Raw genomic sequence first — 9,372 nt, 5'->3', positions numbered from 1 at the left:
TATCGTTTTAAGGTATTTTGTGATCTTACGATTTATAATGGCCTTCAAGATATCCTTGCGTGTCCTCCCATGTGTTTGTTCCTCTTATGCAATGTAAAGTTGATTGACCCAATTTTGGTAGAAATTATGGATAAACGTTAATCGTTACAGTAGAGATTACTTCATCATGTTCATACCTCTCCTCAAATCTGCCAGAATCTGTCATGAGAACTGTTTTATGACAGTATGTTGAACGGTCATCCTGACACCTTTCAGTTAGCTCTAGCTAGAATAGTTCTAACCTAGAACTGATTCGGTCAGTTCTACCTTGAACTGATTTAGACCGTTCTACCTAGAACTGATTTAGACCGTTCTACCTAGAACTGATTTAGACTGGTCTACCTAGAACTGATCCTGACAGTTCCACCCTAGAACAGTTTTAGACAGTTCTACCTAGAACTGGCTAAACCTTTGGTCAGTTATACGACTAGAACAGATCTACGGCTAGAACAGTTCTACGATTAGGATTGATTTAGTCGGTTCTATACGATAAGAATTGATTTGGTCAGTTCGATCCATATAACTGTTTTTTAACTCTTTGTCTTAAATCTAAATAAGTTCAAAGAATATAATATATATTAAAGGTGACGTCATTTAGTACTGTTTTACGATCATGACGGGTTTGGTCAGTTCTACGGCTAGAACAGTTTTAGTCAATTCTGCTGACAGTTCTTCGGTTATAACTGATTTGGTCAGTCCGACTGACAGTTCTACGGCTTGAATTGACTTGGACAGTTCTACCTATAGAACTGATTTGGTCAGTTCTACCTAGAACTAATTCTTTCAGTTCTACTTAGAACAGTTCTAGGGTAGAACTGTTTTATATCCTAGAACTGTTCTAGGACAGGTTAGAACAGTTCTATGACAGATTATGCTGACAGAACTAATGAGAGGTTAGAAGTGATCTCCATGCACTGTAATATAAAAAAAAAAAAAAAAAAAAATGTAATATGATGGGGAACAAATAAAGAAAAGTAAAAGAGGTGTATCGGTGGCCATGACGATTTTCTGAATAAAGATTATTCTTGTTTAGACTTGTTTCCATTTTTACACTACCATTGTTACATTAAAATTTGCTAGATGAACTCTTTGATACTGTTTTAGTTTTCTAGTAAGTCGTCTTCGGGGCCACTTGTACTCTATATAGGGAAGAGATATTTCTTGCATATCGATTTTTTTTGTTAGAAATACCTAGTTTGTCTCGATTTAAAGAGCAACTGTGTTATGTCACCATCAATCTGAAGTTTTTGTAAAGTTTCTAATATTCTAAACAATTGTCCTCCGACATTAATGCTTACTTCCGGTATCGTCAAATTCAATGATCATCATTCAATTAATGTATTACTGATCAACATGCTAAAAACTAGATATTAACAGATTTAATAAGCGTGAATTTTTTAAATACATGTATTAAAAAATAAAGTTTTTATTTCAATTACAATTGAACTTTTCCATATTAATTTGAGAGTAAAGTTATTTTGATCTGTTACATATTGATCAGACCGTACGCGTACGGTCCGACCGTATGAGTATTTTGAAAAGTACGCATACGGTCCAGACCGTACGCGCACGGTCCAAATACTCATACGGTCTGGAACATAACAACTAAAGAAAGGTTGGGATTGATTTGGGGGGTTATGGTCTTAACTGTTTAGGAATAAGGGGCCAAAAAGGGGGTCGAAATAAACATTTTTTGTCAGAAATTTATTATGTGTCAAATATTTAATTACATTCCAAATTCAGACCTGAATCAAGCGTGAATAGTGTGTCCATTTTTGTCCGAACGGTTTAGGGTTGGACCTCTGCGGTCGTATCCAACTGCATTCAAGCAATTTAATAAACACTTAAATATATATATACATATTAAGTTGTGAATATGGTGAAACTGATCCTCAAAATAAGTTTTAAATGCCCTGCATGGTGTGGAATAAATTTGTGTTAAATTGATCATATACTTCTTAACTTACTTATTTTAATCAATTTTAAATATTGTATACTGCCTTAATGATAACATATAACAATAACTGTTTAAATTTGTTTGCTGGGAATTAATTTAACGTAATTTACCAATTATGGATTCGGTAATTTCCGCTAAAATACGAAGTTTACCGAATGATCTCATCATTCGTTTATCTCATCATACATCAATCTCATAATACAACAAAAAACGTATAATGTTGTGAGCACTTCATATAATGTTGTGACCACTTCATATAATGTTGTGACCACTTCATATAATGTTGTGACCACTTCATATAATGTTGTGACCACTTCATATAATGTTGTGACCACTGCATATAATGTTTGGACCACTGCGTATAATGTTGTGAGCACTTTTAATATAATGTTGTGAGCACTTAATATAATGTTGTGAGCACTGCATATAATGGTGTGAACACTTTATATAATGTTGTGAGACCTTAATATAATGTTGTGAGCACTTAGTATAATGTTGTGAGCACTGTATATAATGTTGTGAGCACTGCATATAATGTTGTGAGCACTTTATATAATGTTGTGAGACCTTAATATAATGTTGTGAGCACTTAGTATAATGTTGTGAGCACTTAATATAATGTTGCGAGCACTTAATATAATGTTGTGAGCACTGCATATAATGTTGTGAGCACTGCATATAATGTTGTGAGCACTTAATATAATGTTCTGAGCACTTAATATAATGTTGTGAGCGCCTATTATAATGTTGTGAGCACTTTATATAATGTTGTGAGCACTGCATATAATGGTGTGAGCACTGCATATAATGGTGTGAGCACTGAATATAATTTTGATCATTAACATAAGGCAGTCAGGGCGTTCCATATAATATCGTTCAAATTTTTTACATCTTAATAGAAACTGAGACTACTATTACGTTATAGTAGTCTCATATAGATAATTTTAATTTTATCAATCAAATTAAATTTAAACTTGGCTATAATAACCATGTAGAATCGATAACTATGTACCACTGTATTAATAAATGAACAGAGGAATGGTATGATTATGAATGAGACAGCTATCCACCAGAGTTCAAATGACAAAGATATAGCCAAAAATAGGTCACCGAACGAACCTCGACAATGAGAAAAACTCATACCTAAACGTTGTGCACGATGTTCCTACAACACGACGTTACACCACCACGATGTCAAAGAGAGTTTTCTGAGACTTTTGACGTACGTTTATTCAATTTGCAAGTTTCATTTGCTTTTTTCGTGTAGTTGGTTGATTCTAAATATGTCTCTATTAAACTTGTGATGTCTATTTACCATGAATTTATTTATATCAAGTTGTGGAAATCGATTAAATAATTTTTACCCATAATTAACCTTAAAATGTTGTATTGTCGTAAGTAATGAACTTGAAGGAAGGGAAAATGGCACAGAGGTAAACGGTTTTCAATAAATGAATTATAACAAAACTTCACTCGCAGACTGCTAAGATTGCATGGTGAATATCATATGTCATGTACATTTTTCATATCTTGTTTCTACCCTTATACAAATATATATTTATATATCCGACACTCTGCACGTAAATAAAAACATATTTACCCTTGATTAATTTGAATAGATCTGTATTAAAAAATTGCTTGACACATAACGTGTCGCAATACAACCATTAAATAAATTATCATAACCCGATCTTGAAAATATTTTCCCAGTCATTTGAAGTTGCTTTCTTTCAAAATGTACTAATATTCTCCTGAATCGTCCGTATAATACGGGGTTGCATCAATTCAATGAAACTGTTTTGTCGCTGTTTCCGATAAGTCTTTCAGTTACCTCCGTTTCATGCACAACATGCACCGTGGGTTTTTTCGACAACCAGCAATTATTTTTTAAATTTCACCAAACGATTCGTTTTAAGTATCGGGAATACACATGTACAATGGAACAAATTTTGCACATGTAACGTCGAAAAAAAAAAGCGTTTGTTTGTTTTTTCGAGGTTTCTCGACGTTGGGACAAAATGGCTACCGTTTTGTTATGTTTCGTAGCATTTTATTCCTGTAAAAATCCAAACATGCAGTTAATAAAAAAAGAATCTAGACTTTATGTTCTTTTTGTGTATCTAAATTTTGCTTTGGTAAATTATAAAATACTTATTGAAATATCAGGTAACAAACCCGCATTAATTGCTTGGACAAATGAAATATCAACTTGGACAAAATGGCTACCGCTTGAAAAACGACTGTGTAGAGATGGTTTTATAGAATCTACTATTTTTAAACTCACGAACAATGAGGCAAATGTTTGTTCTTTCGGCAGATGTTATAATTATCTCACATTTGTTAGACATTTTTAGCTATGTCTACTTATAAAACTACCTTTTAGCCGTTAAGTCAACGAAAAACGTCATTGGACACTTTTCTTATCCCAGCTTAATATGGAGCCACCGAGTCAAACAAAATTCGACAAAAGAACGGCTTCAATTTAAGAAAGAACTGACACACTTCGTTGCTTCTGTCAAGTTTTGGGAAGATCAGAGAATAAGAAATAGGATCACTATACATAAGAGATAAAACAGTTGTTCAAAAATGTAACGTTGGACATCCGTTTTTTCATATAGCTTTGTTGTTTTACTCCTCAAATATACTAGATATTACTAAGCATATGACCAAGAGCTATAAGAACATAAAGGAAAACATACATGTATACTGAATTAGTTTTTATAGTGGTTAGCGTTAATTAACATTTTATTTTGTTTTGCGGAGGAAATTTCAAAGATTCTGTTTTAAATCATAGGGGTTGTAGGAACATCGTGCGTGACGTTCTAATAGTCAGCCACAAAGGCCCCGACACCAAAAAAAAAAAGATACAATTCAGACGAGGCCTCTATAAAACCATGTATGTGTGCACTCAACCCCAACAGAACTTGGGACAGTGGTATTACAACACTTAATTATTTAGAAATTATGAATTCGAAGATATAAGAAGCTGTGGTATGTGCTCCAGGGCCCGACAATTACTAGTGTAAAACCATTCAAATGGGAAAACCAACGGTCTTACCTATATAAAAACAAGAAACTAGAAACACTTACGAACCACAACAACAAACGACAACTACTTAACAGCAGATTCCTTACTTAGAACAGGTGCAAACAATCGCAGCGGGTTCAAACGTTTGAATGGATACAACTTGAACCTTCACCCTTATCTGAAAGAATAGAGCAACCTCACAACATAAAAAGACACACTATAAAATATCAATTGAAATGGCTTAATTCAATCAAGAGACATATATATATATTAACACAAGTGAACATACACTGAACGAATAAATTTGATCTATGCGGATGCAATGTAAAAACAAAGTGAATAAAATAAGGGATGCACAATTAAAGTAACAGTATTATATCGCTTTGAAATGTGAAACAATTTCAGAAAAAACGAAAATAAGCTTGAACAAAAATCCTCCGTTTGCAATAATATGATACGCAGGTAAAGCTGGGGTCACACATTCACTATTTTTACTGCCGTCCTTGACTGGACCATTCCCGATTAAAAAATTTCAAAAGTCTGATCTAGATCCTGTGAATCGTGGATGAAAATTCAAACTTCAATTAAAATTTGTAAAACAAATAAACGGTTCGGCAAAAACGGTTCGCAATCCTCAAAAGATCTGGATGCAATATGGACTCAATCTGCAGAAAAACAGCAAATTTCTCCAGATCATTCCCGTTCCACAGGACACCGTCCAGAATACACAGAACATTGTAAGGATTTTGATCCGATACAGCAGAATCTGTCACGACAAAGGCACGATTGTGATCCGACTAGACTAAATCGGCTGAGTTTCCCGGAATGTAATGCGGGGTTCACACATTGCCGATTATTGCTCCCGTTTGAGATCAGACCACATTACGACACGAAAAGTGAAAAAGTCGGATTAGTATCCTCAATTATCTGGAATGTCCTATCTTTGTCTGAACGCAGTCGTTTTAGTTCGTAACAGATTCCTACGGGTCGGGAAGGTTCCGAATAGTTCGGCAAAGCACCCCGACAGTTATGTGCGTCCCGTAACATTCGGGACAACTCAGCCGATTTTGTCTAGTCGGATTACTATCGTGGCTATGTCGTGACAGATTCTGCTGTATCGGATCGAATTCCGAACAATGTCTTGTGTATTCTGGACGGTATCCTGTGGAACGGCAATGATCTGGGGTAATCTTTCATAGCTGTTTTTCTGCCGATTGAGTCCAGATTGCATCCAGATCTTGTCGATTGCGAACCACTTTTTGCCGAAACCGTTCCGAAACAGTCCCGTTATTAAGACGAAATTCGTGAATGATACCCACGTCCGAGTCCCGACAATTACAGAATACAATACGACTGAGACCAGACAAAGCCGTTTGCAATGCGATATAGCGGATCATGATAGGATTACGTTCCGACAGTACCTGATCATCCCGAATATGCCGACAGTTTTCGAACGGATAACTTCCGTCAGCGTCGGTTCACTGTCTGGTCACTGTCTGATCTTTGTCGGATTACATTCGGTAGAGTCGGGACGCAGTCGTGACAGACTCGGTCGAATTTTACCTGGCGAAAAATACAAATCGGATTAGATGCTGATTCAGAACGGGATTATCGGGACTAGTTCGCCTAGAAACGGTTGAATATCGACGCTTCCTGAACACTATCTGATTGTTGTCGTGATTAAATTATTTTTTTTGCAAATTTTAATTTAAGTTTGAATTTCCATCCACGATTCACAGGATCTTGATCAGACTTTTAAATTTTTTTATTTGGGAATGGTCCTGTCGAGGACGGTAGTAAAAATCGTGAATGTGTGACCCCAGCTTTACGTGACGCACCTAACTGTCGGGGTGCCTCGCCGAACTATTCGGACCCTTCCCGACCCGTAGGAATCTGTTACGAAATTAAACGACTGTGATCAGACAATGATACGACATTCCAGATAATTGAGGATAGTAATCCGACTTTTCACTTTTCGTTTCGTATCGCTGTCTGATCTCAAACGGGAGCAATAATCGGCAATGTGTGAACCCCGCATAATGAAATGATTTTGTTGTTAGGTATAAAGTGGGGTGCGCATATTCGCCAGGGACACAATTTCGCCTGATGGCTGAAATAGAAGAAATATGCCGGTTACTAAGATTTAATAACAAATATGATTTTATTTTAAACTGCGACAAAATCGCGGCACTTAGCGCAAATGACCGAAAAACGGATAACGATTTTCGGCCAATTTTTCTGAATAAATAACACGATTTCAAAGAAGTATTTCTAGGTAAATATTTGACTGATTGCCCTAAATTTCAGTTATGTACACCTTTAAAATGTCTGCTTTTGCCATCTATAATGAAATTAATTTGTAAAATATTGTTTAAAGCTGCAGTTATTTGGGTTTAAATAGATCTATAAAAACGGTGAATATGTGTTCCCCATTGACAAAATATCAGGCAATTTCTAACTTTTCAGATGATTATTTTCAAACAAACACGTTTTCAAGCTTCAAATTTGACAAAAAAATGTTATGTTAATGAGATCCAATGGAATAGTGTGTGCATGTTTCCTTGCCATGTTGCATGCGCACCGCCAACACACGTACATGATCTAAGTGGAAAAATCCGGCAAGGACACATTTTGAAACATGATCTTTTTTATAAACATTAATCCTTGTTTATTACAAATGTGCATAATACTTAGAATTGTACATAGCACATGAATCGTGTATAATAAACTTATTGAATTGCAATATTGTTGGTTGTGCGTAATGTTTTATATTTGTCATTTCGAGTCCTTTTATAGCTGAATATGTGGTATTGTTTGCTCATTGTTTTATTTCTGTGTCATTTTGTCTCTTGCGGCGAGTTGTCTCATTGGCAATCATACAACATCTTCTTCATTACATTTATATTATATAGAGACAGGAAACCAATACTTATTTGTGGTGAATTTAACGACAGAGTAGGCTAAGGCTTGCTCTGAACAAGATATCGAAGCTGCAGAAATAGAAATAAAACCAATTTCACATATGTTCCAAATTTAAGAAAGTCGTTAAAAAAATGATTATGGCTCACAACGAGCTAACTCACTATCAACTGAATAATGAATTTAAATTTATGTTAAATATAATAATACAAAACAATATACCGCTTACTTTAGTCTTCCTGGCCACTAGTTTTGATATGCTTTATTCCGTGATCAAGTTATGGTAATGTAGAACAACAACAATTTCAAGATAATGCACATCGATTGATAAATTATAAAAATCCTAAATAGAAATAAGCGTAAACATGTGTCGAAATTTAGGGAAATTAATGACGGTTCAGTTTTGAAAAATCGATCCAACATAGTGTGTCTAACCTACAAAACCTGGCTGATAACATTTGTTTGAAAATGCGTTAAATCTTTTACAAAATTTTGATTTCGAAAATCATTTACATAATTCAGAATAGACAATTATAATCAAATTAGTGGCCGATTTAGCTGGCTTAGTAGTTTTATTAAAAACTGAGTCCTCTTCATTTTCATAGTGAAAAATCAATCAAGTTAGTCGGTCCACATTCCATGATTCTAGATTAATTTGCAAATCTAATTCAATGTAAAACACAGTATGAGACTTTGAAAACGGTGTTCAAGGATATACAAATCAGGGACAGTCCATACTATTACAGTTAGTATAGACTGTCCCTGTCCATGTTTATCGTGAATTCTTGATAAGTTATATAATATAAACTTAATAAATAAAAAAAAAGAAGATGTGGTATGATTCAGTGCCAATGAACCTCTACTCTCTACAAGAGATCAAAATGATACAGAAATTAACAACTAAAAGTCACCGTACGGTCTGTATCGATGGTCAAAGCCCATACCGCATAGTCAGGCTATAAAAGGCCCCGGCTGAAATGACAATGTGAAACAATTCAAACGAGAAAAATAACGGCCTTATTTATATATAAAGAAAAATGAACGAAAACACATATGTAACACATAGAAAAACGACAACTACTGATTACAGGCTCGACCTGACTTCACTTTCAGAGTTCACTCTTTTAATACTGACTTATCTAAGTTGAATCTGGGAACAATATATATGTTCCTGCTAAAATGTATTGTTTTGGAACTATTTAAAGTTTACTGTCTCTGTTCTTTTCAACCAGGAACATACATATTGATATAATGTTCCCAGTTTCAACAGAGTTATTATATCCTTGAACAGAGTAATGATCATTTATCCGATTACATTGTTCGGAATCATTTACACTTTCCGATGTTGGTTTAAATGTACAATCTCCATCGCCTGGATTCTCCAGATTACATGTCTAGCTAGCTCTATGCAATATAATGAACTAGGAAC

The sequence above is a fragment of the Mytilus trossulus genome, chromosome 3 (genome assembly GCF_036588685.1).
Source record: "Mytilus trossulus isolate FHL-02 chromosome 3, PNRI_Mtr1.1.1.hap1, whole genome shotgun sequence".
Taxonomy (NCBI): domain Eukaryota; kingdom Metazoa; phylum Mollusca; class Bivalvia; order Mytilida; family Mytilidae; genus Mytilus; species Mytilus trossulus.
Note: the sequence above shows the minus strand (reverse complement) of the source record.